We start from the raw sequence: 22,677 nt of genomic DNA, 5'->3' as shown, positions 1-22,677 counted from the left end.
AGAAACAATTAGTGTCGAAATTTAAGGGTCCTCTGACGAAAACATAGTTGTAGAATTACGATTACTTTTTCAACGACGAGAGATTTTGACGAAGTGGCACCGATGATTCAACAGTGCAATTTGGGAACCACTGTTGAAATTTTTCTTCAAAACAGGATAACTCTGCTTAGTTGTGACTTAGAACACCATCTCTTGAAGCTGTTATTATATTTTGACAATGCTAAACGTTGCCACTATATCCCATACACCAAGATAAGAAAAGAACACTGAATTCAATCACTTTCCTGTTTTCAACACAAAATGAGCTCCCGAGAATTTTTTCGCTATGGCCTTTTCTTGATAGAATTAAATTAAAATGATGGTATTTATTATATTGACGAAACTATGTTCTAAGTATTGAAAATTCTTGGTTGATGTAGTGGAATACCAAGCCAAATAAAAATGTTCCTTCAGCCGAATTCAAACGCATATATTAGCTTCTATCTTGAGATTCATTTCTTTTGAGAATATCTTGTAGTAACCTTGTCAACATTTTTGACAGATAGCAACAGGCCCTGTGAAAAAATAGGTGACTCTGTTGAAACTTCATTGAACATATAAAACAAATGAGAAACAATTAGTGCAGAAATTTAAGGGTCCTCTTACAAAAACATAGTTGTAGAATTACGATTACTTTTTCAACGACGAGAGATTTTGACGAAGTGGCACCGATGATTCAACAGTGCAATTTTGGAGCCACTGCTGAAATTTTCCTTCAAAACAAGATAACTGCTTAGTTGTGACTTAGAACACCATCTCTTGAAGCTGTTATTATATTGTGACAATGCAAAAGGTGGACACTATATCCCATACACCTATATAAGAAAAGAATATTCAATTCAACCAGTTTCCTGTTTTCAACACAAAATGAGCTCCCGAGAATTTTTTCGCTATGGCCTTTTCTTGATAGAATTAAATTAAAATGATGGTATTTATTATATTGACGAAACTATGTTCTAAGTATCGAAAATTCTTGGTTGATGTAGTGGAATACCAAGCCAACTAAAAATGTTCCTTCAGCCGTATTCAAACGCATATATTGGCTTCTATCTTGAGATTCATTTCTTTTGAGAATATCTTGTAGTAACCTTGTCAACATTTTTGACAGATAGCAACAGGCCCTGTGAAAAAATAGGTGACTCTGTTGAAACTTCATTGAAAATATAAAACAAATGAGAAACAATTAGTGTCGAAATTTAAGGGTCCTCTGACGAAAACATAGTTGTTGAATTACAATTACTTTCTCAACAACGAGAGATTTTGATGATTATTAATTCTAATAGTATTTCACATGAAAAAGCATTAAAAAAAAGTTTTTTTTAATCGTAGATTTACTAATTTGATGCTAGATCTTTCCATCATCTGCGGAACTGCCACTTGGCCTCATACCATGTGCATATTTTTAAGTACTTGTCTTGGTTGATTACAACACCCTATTTCATTTATCACTGAATAACTTTGAAGTAGAACCTGTCTTAATAAATTTTCTATATGTTTTCTTTCAAATAGATCCCAAGTTGTAAAATACAAAAATCTTCTCTCTGAAGCCCACCCTACTTAGCGTGGAATTCCTCAAGGAATCTTGTAAGGCCCACTCTTATATCTAGTATTGATTAATGAAATTAGTAAGAGATTCCCTCAAAGGTGTTAATGTGTAGATTACCTGCTGATGCTTGAACTATGTCCTAAAAACAACAAGTGACCCCCTCAAAAGTCTACCCATGTTTTGAATGAAGCTAAGAATTTACATATGAAAGTAAATTCCACTAAGTCAAATATAATGACACTGGACTTTCCAGACAAAAGATAGTAAAAACTAAAATTTTTAAATTGGATTAAAATGACAGATTAACTTTGAAATGGCAATATGTTGACAACATTTTCACTGTGAACAACAAAGAAATCTTTATTGGACTGTTAAAGCTTATAAGAAGTGGGTCATTTCAGATGGCGTTTAGATATGCTATTCTTGTGAAATATATGCAACAAAAAGGAAAATGTCATATGACCTAGGTCACACGATTACACTCCATATGATTATTCAACTTCGATCCTATACTTGAGACATTTTTTTCAGTTTTTTGCTTCTACTATCTGAATAGTGTTTAATATGTTTATACATTAAACAAAGTTGAAGATAAACGAAGAAATAAAGCAAAAAGAATAGGCATATCGAATGCGCCAGGATTCACCCACAAGTATTCCCCAAGTATTTTGATACGTGTCAAATTGGGTTCCAGCTTACGTCAAAAACAGGTAAATTTTTTGTTCTGTCGAATTTGTGGGTGAAAACGCTCTAATTTTAGAAAATCAGAGTTTTGTGCCCTTTTCTGATAAAACTTCAGACTTCCAATCAAACATTTAGATTTCTAGATATTTTCGCTACATACTGAAACCATTTCAAACCAAAAGTCTTTAAATTAAGCCTTCCAGACCAGAAAAACTGTTTTTTTTTTTTACAAAAACTGTCGAATCATCGGTGCCTTTACCCTATAACTGAATAAGGAAATCCAAAGTCTTTGGTTGTCAATAGAAGTGTCTGCCATTTCCCCGTAAAGGCCAAGGATATTAAGTTGAAACTTTCAAGGAATGTTGAGAGGGAAATTGAACTAAGTCAAAAGACCCCAGGCGCATCAAAGTTGTCAAAATAGCATATCTTTAATATTTCAGCAGCTGAAGGTATTAAGTTGAAAGTTTAGTGTCTGTGTTAAAGACACTATACAGATACCTACAAAACTTCCAGATTGGAAATGGGTAATCAAAAACCTGAATGTCCTTTTTAAGAGTAGATAATACTTGGAGGGCAACCTCCCTCCCTTCTTTTTTCCTATGCATGCCCCCGACCCTAAAATCACACGATAAATGTTTTGAGATATAGATTTTGTTTAAAATAATAGCAATTCCACAATCTTGAATATTAATTAGAAAAATTGAAAAAGAAAGTTATAAATGTTCCTTTCAGAATCAATAACAAAAAACTGTGTTTAATAAAACAATAAAAACAAACAGAATTTACTAAAAAAAAAAAAAAAAAAAGAAGTTTTTTCAAAAAAAGTAAAGAGTTATATTAAACCGCAGACAAGCAAAAATCAATTCATATAAAGTGCAAATCACACTCTGAGCTTTAGAAGGCATAGAATGGCGTGGAGCTCTATTGCTGTTCGTTTTACGTTTAACTTGAATATACATTGTAATTAATTTTTGGCCTCTTGTGCAGTGACAGCGATTACGGTATTTCTGCTCAGGTTTAGTTTAATATAGTTCTTTACTTTTTTAAATTAATATTTTGATATAACTTGTTTGAACCTTACCCATTCCAAGGGGTATGAACCTTTTATGAACTAAATAGATACTTCAAATTTCAGAAGCAGAACTTTCAGAAAATGGCATAAAAAAGGGCCAAAGAAAGTACCACAGCTTTATTACATCTTGATTTATAATTTATTAAGGTTCTTTTGGAAAGTATTTTAATTATAAAATATTTTCGTCATAGCTTGAAATCCTACTTAAATTCTGTTATTGTGTTTCTGAAAGTTATAATAAAAGGAAAGGTGCAGTCGAGCTTGATAGTAAATACTTACTTCATGACAGTCAGAAAATTTCGATTAGATTATCAGGGTTTCAATTGTGTAATTGCATTGAAGCGCTGTCCCTTATGCCTTTATGTAGTCCTAGTCTATGTTCAAAAGTTTGCTTAGTAAGAATTTTTTACTTCAGTGCACTGTATTACATCAGATTGACGACGCTTCTTGACTACTAAGGTCCGTGTGTCAACCCTAATGTTTGTTACTACAGCCCAGTTCGAACTTTGGGTCTCATATTACCAGGCTAAGATCAAACCTACTGCACCAACACAGGATCTTCAACAAATGATCCAACACAGGATCTTCATTTCAGTGTTTATCTCAGAATAAACATATTTGAAAAAAGTATTGTCTAGCCAACTAATTGGATATACCTTTTTTAATATCTGATTACTCTATTCATAACTTGGTAAATTTGTCCCCAACCCTTTAAAATTTATTTCCTTTTAATTGTTGCTCTTTATTATCTCCCATTTGTGTGATTTTAAGTCCAGTGTGTTCCCTGTCCAAGTCTTTTGAAATAACTTCCCCCATTCCCATGCCTCTTTGCTTTTTTGTACATCTGATCATACTGATGCAAAAACATCCTAAATAAACAGAAAAACACTGTTTACTATTCTAATGAGAAAGATGCTATACATCTTATTCAAAATGTACATTTTTACTACTATTTAATACTCTGATAGGGAATCATGGTTGTGTTAGTGATTTATGCTGGGCTGCCCTGCAAAAAGCGGGGCAGAAAAGAAGCAATGCTACTTAGTGGTTTTCAAATTTGTTGGCTGAATTCGTCTTGAAATACCATTTTTACAAATAAAAACATTTTTGCTCAAAAAAAGCTGTCAAAACACAAATTGTGTTTTGACAGCTTTTCTTTACTTTACTGGGTAAAGACGGAAAGAACAAAAAACCTGACTTTCTTCTAAAACAAGAGAGGCCAAGAAGTTAAAAAGAGCACATGTGGGTAAAATTACAGAATAGTGGCTACTAGAAGAAAACATTCTAGAACAAAAGAAAGGCATGATCAGATTGCAAATTTGATACTCATTTTCACATATCCTATCATTCATACCTAGTGCTCCCCCTTTTATGGTCTTATATACATAGATCCCTATGCTAGGTAAAAAATGCCAAAAAATTACTTTATAATTTGCAGCAAGTAACATTTAATGATATTTCCTTCTTATTTTTTCAATTTTCATCCAAGTTTTTAAGTCATTTTTACATAGTATATTATAATTTGATTTTATCAGATACACAGCTAGGCTATCAGATTAAAAAACAATAATGCTATTTAACTTAGAAAATTGCTATATTTTAAAAGTATAATAAACCTGCAAATGTTTCCTCAAACCAAGAAAAACAATATTTCTGTAACATTTGTAATTATACATTGAAAACATGTGGGTCAAATAGATTTTATTTTAGCAATCAGCTTTCAGATTTGATTTCAGCTATAGCATAAAATGCAAAATCAATTAGTTTTAAATTATGGTATAGTTTAAATAGATACTTTATAGTAATGAACAAAATAAAATGGATATTATCATGTTTTTTAATGTCCTAATTGTGAAAGTGCCTATTTCAAGCTTAAATACATTAGTATTTCTATACAAGCAGATAGGAGTAACTTTGACAGAACAAATATTAATGATATGACAAAGACAAAGGACTATGCCATAGAAATTATAAAGTTATTTGATATAAAATTATAATGTTATAACTATAAATAAGTTATAACCATATAACTATATGGTTATGTTATAACCATAGAATAAAGTTATTTGAGATAGAGTTCATTTATAATCTCATACTTGGACTCCTTTAGCAGTAAACTAGACAAATTAGTCAAATCCTTAAGGTCTTGTATACAATAATAATAATAATAATAATAATATATAGCATAATAATAATAATAATATATACCATAATAATATTAATAATATATATATATATATATATATATATATATATATATATATATATATATATATATATATATATATATATATATATATATATATATATATATATATATATATATATATATATATACATATATATATATATATATATATATATATATATATATATATATATATATATATATATATATATATATATATATATATATATATATATATAAATAAAAAAACAAGCTTTTTTTAACTGAAAGTAAGGAACGACGTTAAAACTTAAAACGAACAGAAATTATTCCTTATATGAAAGGGGCTGTCCCCTCCTTAACGCCTCGCTCTTTACGCTAAAGTTTTTTATTGTTTAAAGAAATAGAGTTGTGAAAAAGTCAAACTTTAGCGTAAAGAGCGAGGCGTTAAGGAGGGGACATCCCCTTTTACATAAGGAATAATTTCTGTTCGTTTTAAGTTTTAACGTCGTTCCTTACTTTCAGTTAAAAAAAACTTGTTTTTTTTATTTAATTTTTGAAGGTTTTTAAATAAATGCAGGTTTTGATATTGGCTCGCCGTACAAGAATAATTAAAACAAAATTTGTATATTAATTTACTTGTATTTGGTTGAATGGCTTTCTCGAAACTTGTTTAATTTTATTTACGAACGTTTTTATTAGTAATAAATATACGTAACTTACGAATTAACTTATGTAACGAACTTCTATATTCATAGATATTTAATACGTATATTAGGGGGTTCGCCCCTAGTAAGTACCTTGCTCTTTAAGCTAAAGTTCGAATTTTGTTCCAATTCTTTAAAAATGACCCTTAATCACAAAGGCCGTTAATTAGAATAAATATCTCTTATGAAAGTACTAAAAAATCTTTGGCTTAAAGAGCGAGGTATTGACTAGGGGGTGAACCAAATCATGTATGTAATATTTTCTGTCCGTTTAAAGTTTTGATGTTGCTGCTGTTGCAGCTGAATAACTTGTTTTTTATATTTAATTTCTGATCTTTTTTAAAATAATGCTGGGAAGTCCGGCGTCCCTTTCATGGCAACGTCCCTTTCCAATAACCAATACGTTAACATCCCAATAACCAACATAACAATATGTTAACATTGTGTAAAGCTCATAACTTTCAGCCCACCCCCCGGGAACTTCGGGGTATTAAGTCATCCTAATAATATTTTCGAGCATGCTGAACAAAATGGCTATCTAAAAATTTTGATCGGCAGACTTTGGAGAAAAAATGAGCGTGGGAAGGGTCCTAGTTGCCCTCTATTTCTTGGTCACTTAAAAAGGGCACTAGAACTTTTAATTTCCATTCCAATGAGCCCTCCCACGATATTCCAGGACCACTGGGTTGATAAGATCACCCCTGGAAAAAAAAAAATAAAAACGCACCCGTGATCTTTCTTCTGGCAAAAAAATGCAAAATTTCACATTTTTGTAGTTAGGAACTTGAAACCTCTACAGTAGGGTTCTCTGATACGCTGAATATGATGGTGAGCTTTTCATCAAGTTTCTATAACTCCTAGGGGGTCTTTCCTCCTTTTTTCGAAAATCAGCCACATTTTCTGAGGAGCGTAACTTTTGATGGGTAGGACTAAACTTGAAGAAACGTATGTATTTAAAATCAGCATTAAAATCTAATTCTTTTAATGTATCTATTTGTATCAAAATACCGTTTTCTAGAGTTTCGGTTACCATTGAGCCGGGTCGCTCCTTACTTACGGTTCGTTATGCACGAACGGTTGGATATATATATATATATATATATATATATATATATATATATATATATATATATATATATATATATATATATATATATATATAGATATATATATATATATATATATATATATATATATATATATATATATATATATATATATATATATATATATATATATATATATATATATATATATATATATATATATATATATATATATATATATATATATATATATATATATATATATATATATATCATATCCTATACATATATATATATCATATATATATATATATATATATATATATATATATATATATATATATATACCTCTCTCTCTCTCTCTCTCTCTCTCTCTCTCTCTCTCTCTCTCCCTCCCTCTCTCTCTCTCTCTCGCTCTCTCTCTCTCACTCGCTCGCGCTCGCTCTCGCTCTCTCTCTCTCTCTCTCTCTCTCTCTCTCTCTCTCTCTCTCTCTCTCTCTCTCTCTCTCTCTCTCTATATATATTATATATATATATATATATATATATATATATATATATATATATTTATTCATTTTCACTAAATAAAAAATTCCATTATAAGCCAAAAAGATAGAAGCCCAACAGGAATACTTGTTTTTATTTTTTACTAGATTTGCTTTCTTAAATACAGTCTACCATTTTCTGTCCGAAGTTCTAACTTTTTCCTAGTTACACTATTCAAGCAGCAGCTGTTGACGATGTTATTTTCCAGTGGATACAGAGTTTCCTTTCAGAAAGATCGTAAGTTGTAAGAGTTCACGACTCTCAAGGTGTCCTTCGGTTCTCCTTGTCTACCACTATTTTAAGCGGAATTCCCCAGGGGACCATTCTTGGGCCAAGTCTCTTCAACTTATATATAAATGATGCACCCAATCTTCTCTCAAACCCCCTCACTCTTAATGCTGATGATTCAAAACTTGTTGGTAAAGCAGCCACAACCTCTGACCAGGGATCTATTAAAGAGGACCTTGATATTCTTGGGACTTGGGCTGTTAGATGGCTTCTCTCGTTCAATGCTGGCAAATGCCATGTAATCCACTTTGGCAATCATAACACACATCAGCAATACCATCTCCAAGGTAACTCTCTTTTTGCAGTCTCTGAAAAAAGAGATTTTGGAATCATTGTTGATCGTCAACTAAAGTTCAGCACCCATGCCAAATCTGTAGCGTCGTGTGCCCTCCAGTCTCTCGGAATGATCAAAAGAAATATCTCTAGCAGACCCCCAAGTGTGTTTGTGGTAAGGTTGTGGTAAAGTTGTGGTAAGGTGGTTCTAATGATATTTATGGGATATTGTGGTTGTTACCTTTATTCTCCCTTTATCGAGAAAAGAAACTTTGGCTCTAAGGTAATTAAACTTTGGTAGCGTGCCTTAGACTAAGACCTGACTAATGAGGCGTACCAGCTGGGTATATTCGAGATACTAAATGTAGATTGTAGACAGGATGGCTATATGACAGTACTTTTATTCAGTTAACATACACTAGTACAGGGATTGATAGTACATATATTCTGCTGGGACTGGTTTTCCCAGGTAGATCACAAGCATCAGAAATCTGCAATAATACATAATAAGATACTTAGACGCTTACAATAATCCGACAATATACCGAGGTATTTCTATATCAACGGACCAGAGGTCAGTCCGGCATAAAGTTAATATCAGTCTAGCCCTTCCCATAAAATGTATCTTTTATACATTTTTATCAACCACGCCTTCCTGGACCCAACCGACGCAATTAGCTAGGAAGTGGCAATTTCTCAATTTCCTGTTAAGCAGAAACTTGCCAGGATATATTCTTAATAAAAAGTGGTATTTCTAAACTTTTGTATTTGCGTCTTAATATTTTTACTAAATTCCAGATTGACTTAATTAGAAATCTTCACCACAATACTCCCCATTTAAAGAAGTTGCCTGAAACTCTCAATATTTTAATTTTAAAAACAACTTAATTTTGTTTACAGCTATTATGCTGCCATCTTTGGGTCATTATGTGCACATACCCTCAATGGGTTTCCCTGGGGTCATGTTTCTGGTCAAATATAGGCCATGTCCTTTTTTGTCCAAGAATTTCAATTTTGAAATTTATCCTTGTTTCTCTTTTTCTCTGTCTCTAGGACTGGAAAATACTCTTTTTACCCTTTTCATATGCATCTTCTGTTTTAGCTTGACTCAAAGTGGCTTAAGCATTATATTAGTGGTTCTGCTTAAGTTAGATTTAAAGTTATATTCAAAACGTATATAAATTATTTGAGTTTAAATTTAATTCCCATTAATAAATTAAATTTATCTGGGTGATGTGGTTGATATACCGTTTATTTTTCGGGTTTAGAAATGCCTTGGATAAATTACACATAACAATTTTTGGTTTTTAAATTTTCACATATTTTTCCAGCACAAAGCACTTTGACATTCTTTCAATAATATAAGCCATTTAGATTATGTAGCACATTCTCTAAGCCTAAGTTAAGTTCTGTTTTTATCTCACTTTCTGATGAACTTGTAGTAAAGTCTGTAATACTGCATACAGTTTCCAAATTACCAGTTGACCATTTATGGTTTTGTTTCCGATGGTATGAGCTGTTGGTATCAGGATACAATTGAACTGACTTTGAAATTTGCTACTTTCCACAAATGCGCCAAAAAATGGATCCGAACCGATGTTACGAAAAACTTGATTTCCAAAAAAAACTAAGGCACTATCTAAAATAAATATTCACATTAATTGACTCAAAGCATTAAGTGTTAGATATATAGTAAAAAGAAACATTCAATTTTGTATATATCACTGCATTCTTTTTTTTGAAAACGAAGGTTAATTACTTTTAATTACTTTCTCCTCTTTTTACTCTAAACATAATATGCCGCTTAAATAGAAACATGATGTTTCTTGCTGGCGACTTGTTTCATTATCCTGTTCAACTTAATACAGAATTATTAATCACTTAACAGATTGTTTCACAATAAAAATATTTATACGTTGACTCGAAGTCAAAATTGTACATATAACATTAAATCACTAGTTAAAACTTAAAGTAAATAAAAACATAGTATACAAGCATTGTGTAATAACTTACACAAGTATTTTTTCAGTCGCAAAACTAATAGGATATTTACTACTGGTTAAAACTTAAAGCGTTTAAAAAAATAAACACGGTATACACTAGCATTGGAATTAATTCCAATTAGTGTTTTGTTAATTGCCTATAAAGTATTAATGTAGAATAATTCTTGAATGATACAAAACGCATAACAAAAACACAAAAATACTCAACATATTAATTCACTATAATTACATTGATACTTTAAAATGACTTAAGTTATGTTTTTACATATCTTAATTGTTTAAACACAAACAATAGTTATGTAGGGCCTACCCTTACAATTTATTTAGTGTTGTAAAATACAATTTATTTACAAATATACAATATTTGTTCTTTTTACAACTTTTAAATAAGTTCGTCAAGACTTTTATTTGATAAGTCTTAACTGCAATTAAAATATATAAAAAAAATCAACCCTAACAAATAAATTTATACACTGTAATTGAGAACTCTGATTAGCCTCTATATAAGAGCTTGGCCATAGTTCACACATATGACTTTGCAATTTACATTTCTATATTTACAATTTTTTTTTACGATAACAATTCCATATTTATTAAAGGTTTTCAAAATACCTTTAGAACTGTATATATTTTCTCAATAACATTTTTTATCACTATATTCATTTTCCATAGACAACTATATACATTTATTTTTTGCTTCTTTTTCTTATCTTTGTTTTACAACATTGGTTCTATTTCGAACCAACTTGTGTCATTAAATATTTTTAGCTTATTAAATGCCTGTTTGTTTATTCAAATTTTTGAGCTTTTTAATTCTTTTCAAATTTTCAGGTGATTTAGACAGTTAAAAAAAATATATTATTCTGTAATCTCTTTTTTCAGCTTTAATGTCCTTTTGGGACACGGCTCCATTTACAGCTTAGATCTGATAAGCTAGAAATTTAGCTGTTCACCTTATACCTGTTATGCCATTATCAATTGACTTGTGCCTGTACTCTGATGATTTGCTTATCAGGTCCGCCTTCTGGTAGCTCCTTACAACGTTTCTAAGTTCTCTTATCATCAGCTACAGCTAAAAGGACTATTATGAACCTGCATAAACAATAATTAATTATTCATAGTATAGCCACACTTTTTGTTTTTTTGTCACAGTTTCCTCTTGGGCTATTCTATTCTCAGACAAAGTGGCCCTTTTGAAAAAAAATAACTTGCCTTCATGGCACAAAGTAATTTATTTTTTGACACACAAATGATAACGACTATTTTCACTTTAACTTACCAGCTTTTAGTGGTCTTGTCTTAAATTTCAACTTCAACTTAGGTCATTTAGGCTATTATTGTGCCTTTTTTTAATTGTTTATGCCATGTCAGAAATCTTTCTGAAAATGACTCCCATATAAAAGAGGATAATTTTTTCTGTCCGCTTGGAGCATTTCTCCAATTTGTGTATTAATTTCGGCCCGAGTTAACCACTGTCATGGTGCCTCCGCAGTATTGATGCTACTTATTTTGTTTTTATTCAGTGCAATTATTTCGCACCAGTCTCGTTCGGTCAGTTCAAAATGCACGTATATCAGAGTTTAACTGACTCCACTCAATTTCTTCTCCTTTAATTTTGTCTGGCTATATTTTCAACTTGAAACCTTCTCTTTTTTTTATTATTTACTTCAATGAAGCGTAAGGTTTTTTTTCAAGTCTTTTTCCGCTTTTTCAGTAAAATGGGTCTTTTTTTAATTTTTTTTAAGCCTATATTTATGTGTTTCATGTTTTATTCAATAACTTTTACAAGTTTTTATGCTGATTGCCATTCTGCAGTCAAATTCATTATCTCCTTATTTTTAAGGGGTGGGGGGGTGTCTATTGTTGCAACCTGTATTTTTTTTAAATTATTTAAATTTCTTCGTCTGAAAGTGTTTGTGTTAGAAAAGTACTGTAAAAGTACGGTTTTTCAGCTGATTTTCAGAACACTTTTAATTAAGTTTTGACCCACATTTGCTAGTTCTCATTTCTACATAAAAATATAATTTTTAAGATATCGTGATTTCCACAAAATTGTGTGGTTTTCATCGCAATCACATATTCTTTGTCTATGGTACTTCACAAAAAAATGATGCCTAGTTCGTGCCAAATTTTGTCTTGCGATAGGGGTTATCAGTGCCCATTGCGGTTTCCCTATAATCTCTTATATTATTCGCGACTGGCGTTTCTCCTCAGTTTAATTTTCGCCTTAGTTTTATATAGTATTTGAGTGCAATTTGTCCTTTCATGAAATTTTGACTATTACCCTGTTCTAAAGGTTTATGGGTTAGTACCCGGGTAAAATTTCCAACAAGCTATTTATTTTTTTTCCTAGCATGTCGAACTTTACCCGAACATTCAGCCCAAACCTCCTCCAAAGTTTGACTTTTATTTCTGATATACATTTGGTTAGCCTGGTGGATCCCCCCAATGACAAGACGTTTAGCAGTTTTAATTTTTAAATGTCAATTGTTTCGTCATTGGTGTCTTTTACCCGCAATGTCCTCACCCTGTTTATCTCTATTAGTGATGTGCTATGAATCTATTTTATATGTGCAATTATATATACCCAAAAACGAAAACTTTGTTTTATACTGTGCTATACTTTTTAAATTGTGGCCATTTTTATCTACGGATCTGATTTAAGTATAAAGTCCTTATTGGTAAGTGTGCATTTATTATCTACTAGTATTTACAATAAAATTACAGTTAGCTTATACATGTCCGTATTCATGTAAACTCTTGCTGCCTTTTCCATTATAATTATTTTTAAATTTCTCCAGAACAATTTTTTTTTTAATTAGACTGGAGGTGCCACCGAGAGAGTCAAAGGTCAGTAGAGTCTTCGCATTTACTTAACAACGAGACACCAGTAGTGATTGAGCTCACTCCAAATTTGCTAGCTACCAATGACCCTATTTCAGCAGACTACCCTCCTTTTTTTCTTTTTTTTAATTACCCCCCCCCCCCCAAATATACATATCAAAAGAATTGCCTTTTAATACTGATTATAAATATGTATAATTTAATTAGTTACACTACACCCATTTAAAAGTTACGAGGGAATACTTAATTTCTTTTATGAAACGTAATTCTTTTTGACGAGTCTTGTCAGAACACAATACACGAAGTTGTATTTCGTCCCGGAGACAAAATTTGTGCAGGAAGCGATGATGGCACTTTAGATCTGATCTTATTTTTTCTCTGGGAACTAACGAGTCTCTAGGCTATAATTTTTTTTGAGTTTATTTTCTACGTGACAGTAATAATTTTTACTGGCAAGATATATTATGAAGGAAACTTTGACGTTATTTACATACCGATTAAAGGAAGAAAAAAATATAGATATTTCTTTAGAGGCTCATTACTCGTTATCTTTTCCCCCGTTTATCATTATTTTATTCAAATACTAATCGGCTGGGAGCCACGCTAGTTCTCCCTTTCTCCGTTTCCTGGTCTGAATTTTGGATCCCAATTTTTTTTTTCTCTTCTTTATAATATTGACAAGTTTTTAATTGGAGGAACCTGTGTTGATATTTTGTGCGTGATTAAGTGAGTTAATCCATAATCCGCTTTGTGTCTTGCAAAAGTCCATCTAAAATCCCAAAGAATATTTTCCACTCGGGTTTTTACGTTTTCCGGTAAATGTTTTAAATCAAATTGTTTCAAAAATCAGTTTTTGTCATTCCATACTTTTCTTGTGGTTTCGGTTTTGATGGCATCTGTTCGTGGCTAGTGAAATTTACGCTTAATTCTGGGATGCTTAGAGATTTGATTTCTGAATTTGAAATCTTTTCCACTGACCCAATCCCTTCTTGGCCCAGCTTTACTTTGCTTTTTACTTAGATTTGATAGTTTTAAGTATGTGACACCATTTTCAAATTTAATAACTTAATTTTCCACGAAAATTGTGGGGTATTCTCTTAGGGTCTATCCTCCTATTATGACATTCATTGTTTTAACCTTTCCTTCTTTTGTATTCAATGTCGCTAGCACTTGAGCTCTTGTTCCCCCTTCTATTGTGATTTTTCAGTTTATTTTTAGGTTATAATCCGAATCGTGACTCTCTTTGTCTGTTGTTACACAAATTTGCCTATTAGTTTCATTTGGCTGGCTTATGGCTATTGTATCAGTTAGGGATTCCCATACGATCCCTTATTTCCTTATAGCATCTACTCCTATAATACAAGGAAATGGTAGCTGCTTACATATTATCATCGTTACTGTTATTTCTTATCCCCTGTGCTAAATTTTAATGAACATTCCCCCAAAATTGTCAGCGTGTCACCTGTTACTGGTGTCAGGGTATTCTGGCATCTGCTTATGCGATTTTTGACACTAGGAGGAAACCTCTTAAAAAACTTGTTCTCGAATTAATGATTTAGATGCACTCGGTGTGTAGTAAACATGGTAAATTTTGAAAACACTCAATTTTAAAACAACGCAAAATCGGTAGACTATTATTATTTGCATTTGTATCACAACACTCTAAACTATAAAGTGGTCTTTGTTAGGATTCAGCTCTGTCGACCCTTAAAGGCTGGTTTCTCCGTTTAAATGCCCACTGTTTGACCAAAAGTTTCTGGGGTTATTCCAGTTTTCTTCAGTGTTACTATTTTCACCCTGGGTGTTGTTAATCCTTTGCCTTCTAGGCCTAAATTCAGGAATATTATTAGGTGTTTGCCAAGTATTATTTGTTCCCTACCTTCCTAAATTCCTGCCTCCCTGCGTTCTGAACTGGTGTATTGTCTTGTACGTCTGGCCTTCTTTGCGTATTCTATGCCAGCAATCTGCTGCATAGTGGTTTGGTTTGCTAAAATAATAGCAATTAAATTTTTCTTAAATTGTTTGTTGGTCTCCTGGTTACTTCTAAATATTCTTGATCTTTCATTGTTGGTACCCCAACTATCTGTCTTCGGTGGGGGTGGGTGCCCATAATTTCTATAATTATTAGCAGCTGATCTCTCAAGGTCGTGGAATCTGTCAGCTATTTCCCAAGACGGCAACCCTCAGGCTCCGTCACGCCTTTTTGGTTCTCGATTTGGCTCCTCAAAGTTCACCCGCTTCTATCCCCTTTCATAATTTATACTTTCTTGGGCTCATGTGTTATTTATTGACATCTGATCAAACTTTTTCATAGCCTCGTCAATTTTTACCTCTTTTTCTACTAGGATTATAGCCTGCTCAAGATTTCCAGGTTTCCGTGATAATATTGGTCTTAATAGCTTTTTTGGTGAACCTTGCGTAAGAGCATGTAGTTGTACTTTCTGTACTGTCTCGTCATTTCCGCCTTTCTCTAACTGAAAGCATACAGATCGACAAATTTTGTCTGCATATTCCTTGATACTAGTTGAGGTATTGAATGTCACTACCTCTCTTCTTAGCCTCTTGAAGATGCTTGTCTCTATGAACCTTGTTTTAAAAGATTCAGTTAGAGTACTGATGTCCTTGGGCTGTTTTTCCTTAATTGCCTCAAAATGTTTAAGGGCGCTTCCCTTTAATCTGGCTGCAGCGCATTGTTCTTTGACCTTATCGTCAAACGATTCTGTTAGTTCGTCGAAAATTTTTAATTTTTCGATAAATTCATCTACATCTGAAATTCCCGCGTATTCTGGTATAATTTTGGCAATTTCGAGTACCGTTGATAAGGATGCCATTTTTTCCTCTGGTAAAGCCATTTTATTTCAATCTACAATTTTTTTCTAGTCCTCTCGGCCCAGTTTTTCTAACGGCCACCAGTTGTGGTAAGGTGATTCTTATGGTATTTAGGTGATGTTGTAGTAGATGACTTTATTCTCCCTTTATAGGGGAGATAAACTATGGCCCTAAGGTAATTAAACTTTGGTAGCGTGCCTTAGGCTATGACCTGATTAATGAGGCGTACCAGCTGGGTATATTCGAGAGACTAAATGTAGATTGTAGAGGGGATGGATATAATACAATACTTTTATTCAGTTAACATACATTAGTACGGGTATTGATAATAGATATATATTCTGCTGGGACTGGTTGTCACAAGTAGACCACAAGTATCATAAATCTACAATAATATATAATAAGATTCTTAGACACTTACAATTGTCCGACAATATTTCAAGGTATTTCTCAATCAACGGACCAGAGGTCAGTCCGGCATAAAGTTAATATCAGTCTACCCCTTCTCATATAATGTATCTTTTATACATTATTATCAACCACGCCTTCCTGGACCCAACCGACTTAATTAGCTACGAATTGGTAATTTCTCAATTTCCTGTTAAGCAGAAATTTGCCAGGATATATTCCTTATCTTAATAAAAAGTAGTATTTCTAAAACTTTTGTATTTGCGTCTTAATATTTTTACTAAATTCCAAACTGACGTAATTAGAAGGCTTCACCACATGTTTATGAAGCTCTAAAAGGCACTAGTTCGCCCGCGCCTAGAGGTTGGAATGTCCCTGGCGTCACCCTATTTCAAGAAGCACAAACCAATTCTGGAAAGATTCAACAAAGAGCAACCAAAATGGTTGAAGGCCTCAAAGAGCGTTTAAGTCATTTGAAGCTTCCTACTCTTGCATACCGGAAGAAATGTGGTGACATGATAATGACCCACAAAAATATTTCCAAAAATGTTCTCCCCCGTCTCCTTACCCCCCTCCCCCCTAGAACGTTCTGTGACTAGAGGTTATTCCCAAAATATCTTCAAGAAACGCTCCTTAGTCCGAGAAAGAAGCCATTTTTTCAGCCAACGAGTAAAGAACATGTGGAATCTACTCTCTCAAGATGCAGTGGCTGCTGATTCAACAGGTTCATTCGAGAAAAATCTAGACGAAGAATGGCTACAGCAAGAGTTCCTGTACAACTGGGAGGCTGCTGAGTCCTCAACCCAAATTTAGCAAACAACCCATAGAAGTCATAACAGAGCATTTCAAGGATGAAAATCCTCAATTTCTCTCCAAGCTGCGAATTAAGGTAATACCAGCTATGCAATTAAAGAGAATTCATAGTTAAAAATTGTCAGGGCTATTATATATATGTGTATATATATATATATATATATATATATATATATATATATATATATATATATATATATATATATATATATATATATATATATATATATATATATATATATATATATATATATATATATATATATATATATATATATACACACACACACATATGCATGCATGCATGCATGCATGCATGCATGCATGCATGCATGCATGCACATGCATGCACGTACGTACGTACGTACGTACGTACGTACGTACGTACGCATGATGTATGTATGTATGTATGTATGTATGATGATGTGTGTGTGTGTGTGTGTGTGTGTGTGTGTGTGTGTGTGTGTGTGTATATATATATATATATATATATATATATATATATATATATATATATATATATATATATATATATATATATATATATATATATATATATATATATATATATATATATATATATATATATATATATATATATATATATATATATATATATATATATATATATATATATATATATATATATATATCTATATATATATATATCTTTTTATATATATATATATATATATATATATACGCCCTATATATATATAAGGAAAAACAATTAAAATGAGCTTAAAATTAGTAAGCTATTAATATCCCTCTGTTTGTTCTAATATGTCTCCTTCTGGGAAGCTACTATACTGAAACTTCACCCACATATCCACTGGAAAAACGATGTCTGGCAACCCTGCAATCAGTTGACAGGATGGATTTTCCCAAATTGAATAATCATATTCGGAAAAAGTATAAAATAAAAAATCTATAATACTCTCTTAATTAACATTTTTCCTTCCATAGATCCAATAGGCCTATTATAGGTGTGAGGATTTTCAAGATTCCCAGCTGCTCTACTTAACAATGTTATACAACTAGAATTCTAGGCTAAGCTTAGGACTAGAAGGATGCAAGTAAAAAACATTTTTTCACCTGGCAATAGGCCTACATGTAGCCTACTTAGTATAGCGTCAGGATCTGTCTTATGTTTATACTGTCTTTCCTTAACACTTAATGTTGAATAAAGAAACTTCCAACCACACTCCAAAGGAGAATCTCAGAGAAGCAGAAATCAAAGTAGGCCTAGAATAAAATTAAAATAAAGGACTTCAAACCCAGTGTAAATATTGAACTTTTCACTAATGTGACAAATATTAGGCTATAAGGCCAAAGTTAGCTTTATCTGAGTTCACTAGCCAACCCTTAGTTTAGAAAATGTAGAATACTCTAGAATCTTTGAAATGTTCCAAAGATGAATAATAGACACTAATGGTTGATACAATGATGAAATCAGACCAAGGGTAGACTAAGGCCTATGCCACTTGAGCACAAGCCTATGATTTATGACAAGAACATAATTTGCACTTTACTAAAAAAATATAACTGTTTTTACTTTTATAAGTTTACTAAATCAAATAATATTAACATTTTGATTACTAAATATCAATATATGTATATTAAACTGATAATGCAAATTCATTTCTATTTTTTCAGTAAATGCAAATTATTTTCAGGCCTTGGGAAAGCTTAGGGGTTTTGAGCCAACTCATGTTAATTTCTGATCGTTTTGAGTTTGACTTGGTTGTTAATTGTAATTTGTGTTCTTTTTGGGTTTCATTTATTTATCAATGCTGATCTGAGGTAGTTTCACGCTTGGTAGATTATTTGATTTTATTTTTGCTCATTATTGGTTTAATGGAGTTCTTTACTTTTCTTTGAAAAACTTATTTTGTGGAGAAAGTTTTTTTAATAATTTCTGTTCGTTTTATATTGATACATTCTTTTCAGGGAAAAAGAAAATAATACTTTAAATCTTTTCGTTTTTTAAAGACTTTATTGTTTGGTCTGCTATTTGTATGCTGGAGAAAAGTTTTCAGCAATTTTTACAAAATACACCCTTTTAAAAATCTGGACACAAATAGTAGTGTTTAGTTTAGTTTCATACCTCCTCTAGTTGACCTGAAATGGAAAACTTGATACCATTTGCAAAAAAATCTGTTTATATTCTTTGATAGATTTCCATTGGTCGTTCTTGGGATACTGCTGAGATGCCTTATTGGGAATTAGCATTAACACAGTGCATTTTGATTTAATCTTAAGACAACATTTAGCTTTTAAACATAATGGGCAAATGGGGTGGTGGAGTGGGAGGGGGATTAATTGCCCTCCAATCACTTTTGACTATCAAAAAGGGCATCAGCCCTTTCTATTTTCAATCGAATAAGCCCTTTTCGAAGTTCCTACGACAACTCCTTTGATACGAAGTGCCCTGGTCTAAAATAAAAAAAAAAAACAATATATTGTACCCACATTGATCTTTACTATAAAAATGTCAAGCCTTCCAATCACTTTCGACTATTAAAAAGGGTACTAGGCCTTTCGATTTCCAATCGAATGAACCCATTTTGAGTTTCTGCGACAACACTTTCTATAAACACCTTATATTCCCCCAGGGCATAAATTACAACCCTTACCCTAAGGGCTGTGAGGGGGGTTGTCATCCTCAAACCTAATTTCCAGAACTTCAACTATGTTAAACAAAATGGTTATCTCAAAATTTTGATCGGATGTGATTAGGGAAGTGGTGGGCGTAAGAGGTGCGTTAGTTGCTCTCCCATCCTTTTCAATTATTAGAAAAGGCACTAGCCATTTCTATTTCAAATAAAAAGTGCCCTTTTGTAGTTTTTACAACAATTCTTTCAATATAAACCTTATATGCCCCCAGGGCATAACTTACAACCCTTGCCCTGAGGGCTGGGGGGTTTTTCATCCTCAAAGACCTAATTTCCAGAACATCTACTAAGTTGAATTAAATGGCAATCTGAAAATTTTGATTGGATGTGTTTTGGGGAATGGTGGGGATGAGAGGGGGGTTAGTTACCCTCCAATCACTTTCGACTATTAAAAAGGGCATTAGCCCTCTCAATTTCCAATTGAATAAGCCCCTTTTGAAGTTTCTATGACAACGCCGTCAGTCAAAACCTGACATGCCCCCAGGACATAACTTACAAACTTTACCCTTGGTACTCTGGGGAGCTGGTCATCTTCATATTTTCCAGAACTTTTAAGCTACGTTGAATAAAAGTTTATCTTCAAATTTTGAATGAATGTGTGTGGGGAAATTGTAAGCATGAGAGGGGGGTTAATTACCACTCACTTTTCACCACTCACTTTCGACTATCAAAAAGGGCACTAGCCTTTTCAATTTCCAATCAAATGAACCCTTTTTGAAATTTCTACAACAACTTTCTATATAAACCTTATATGTCCCCAGGGCATAAATTACAACCCTTGGACTAAGGGCTCTGAGGGGGGTTATAATCCTGAAAGACCTAATTTCCAGAACTTTCAACTACGTTGAACAAAATGGATATCGCAAAATTTTGATTGGATGTGTTTGGGGAGATGGTGGGCGTGAGAGGGGGGTTAGTTGCCCTTCAATCCCTTTCGACTATTAAAAAGGGCACTAGCCCTTTCAATTTCCAATTGAATGAGCCCTTTTTGAAGATTCTACAACATCACTTTGTATAAAAACCTTATATGCCCCCAGGGCAGAACTTACAACCCTTGCCCTGAGGACTGTAGGGGGGAGCGGTTATCATCCTTAAAAACCTAATTTCCAAAACTTTCAACTAAGTTGAATAAAATGGCTATCTAAAAATTTTGATTGGATGTGTTTGGGGAAAAGATGGGCGTGAGAGGGGGGGGGGGGTTAGTGGCCCTCAAATCCTTTTCGACTATTAAAAAGGGCACTAGCCCTTTGAATTTCCAATCAAAAGAGCCTTTTTGAAGTTTTTATGACAACGCTTTCTATAAAAAACCTTATATACCCCCAGGCCATAACTTACAACCCTTCCCTGAGGGTTATGGGGGAGTGTCCTCCTCAAAAACATAATTTCTATCTGGAAATCAACTATGCTGAACAAAATGGCTATCTCAAAACTTTGATTGAATGTGTTTGAGGAAATGGTGGGCGTGAGAGGGGGGTTAATTACCACTCACTTTTCACCACTCACTTTCGACTATTAAAAAGGGCACTAGCCCTTTCAATTTCCAATCAAATGAACCCTTTTTGATATTTCTACAACAACTTTCTATATAAACCTTATAGGCTATGCCCCCAGGGCATAACTTACAACCCTTGTACTAAGGGCTCTGAGGGGGTTATAATCCTGAAAGACCTAATTTCCAGAACTTTCAACTACATTGAACAAAATGGGTATCTCAAAATTTTGATTGGATGTGTTTGGGGAGATGGTAGGCATGAGAGGGGGTTAGTTGCCCTTCAATCAGTTTTAACTATTAAAAAGGGCACTAGCCCTTTTAATTTCCAATTGAATGAGCCCTTTTTTGAAGTTTCTACAACATCACCTTTCGTAAAAACCTTATATACCCCCAGGGCATAACTTACAACCCTTGCCCTGAGGGCTGTAGGGGGGAGCGGTTATCATCTTTAAAGACCTAATTTCCAAAACTTTCAACTATGTTGAATAAAATGGCTATCTAAAAAATTTGATTGGATGTGTTTGGGGAAAAGATGGGCGTGAGAGGGGGGGTTAGTTGCCCTCAAATCACTTTCGACTATTAAAAAGGGCACTAGCCCTTTGAATTTCCAATCGAATGAGCCTTTTTGAATTTTTTATGACAACGCGTTCTATAAAAAACCTTATATACCCCCAGGCCATAACTTACAACCCTTCCCTGAGGGTTATAGGGGAGTGTCCTCCTCAAAAACATAATTTCTATCTGGAACTCAACTATGCTGAACAAAATGGCTATCTCAAATTTTTGATTGGATGTGTTTGGGGAAATGGTGGGCGTTGAAGTGGTGTTAGTTGCCTTCCAACCAATTTTGACTATTAAAAAGGGCACTGGCCATTTTAATTTCCAATCAAATGAGCCCTTTTTGAAGTTTCTACGACAACACGTTCAATAAAATCCTCATATACCCCCAGGATCTTACTTTAAATCATTGCCCTAAGGATAGTAGGGGGTTGTCATTTTCAACTAGCCAATTTACAGAAATTTCAACTACGTTGTAGGAATTGGCCGTATCATAACTGATATTGTACATATGTTGGGAAAAGGTGGGCGTTCCAATTGAATGAGCCCTTTTTGAAGTTTCTATGACAACTTCTTCAAAACGAAGTGCCCTGGTCTAAAGCAAAAAAATAATAAATAAAACATTGTGCCAACATTGTTCTTATATGCCCCCAGGGCATAACTTAAAAACCTTGTCCTGAGGGCTGT

The 22,677-nt window shown here is 33.0% G+C and overlaps 1 protein-coding gene across 5 annotated transcripts in view; it reads right to left on the bottom strand.

Annotated features, from left to right (window-relative positions):
* The window catches only part of LOC148947515 (uncharacterized), a 91,796-nt gene that overhangs the window by 2,825 nt on the left and 66,294 nt on the right, over nt 1-22,677 (bottom strand). The window contains exon 1 of one of the 5 annotated variants that reach the window (XM_089096114.1): nt 7,940-7,989. The exons of 3 other annotated variants lie outside the window; for them this stretch is intronic. The gene's annotated coding sequence lies outside the window, so the exon portion shown is untranslated. Of the gene's footprint in view, nt 1-7,939; nt 7,990-8,291; nt 8,404-22,677 lie in introns of those variants that run through there. One more of the 5 variants, XR_016142376.1, reaches the window with a different exon arrangement.

Source organism: Artemia sp. Qi Xiang Cuo, chromosome 10 (assembly GCF_049724085.1).
Source record: "Artemia sp. Qi Xiang Cuo chromosome 10, ASM4972408v1, whole genome shotgun sequence".
NCBI classification, from domain to species: Eukaryota; Metazoa; Arthropoda; class Branchiopoda; order Anostraca; family Artemiidae; genus Artemia; species Artemia sp. Qi Xiang Cuo.
This window is presented reverse-complemented; position numbering and strand designations above follow the sequence as displayed.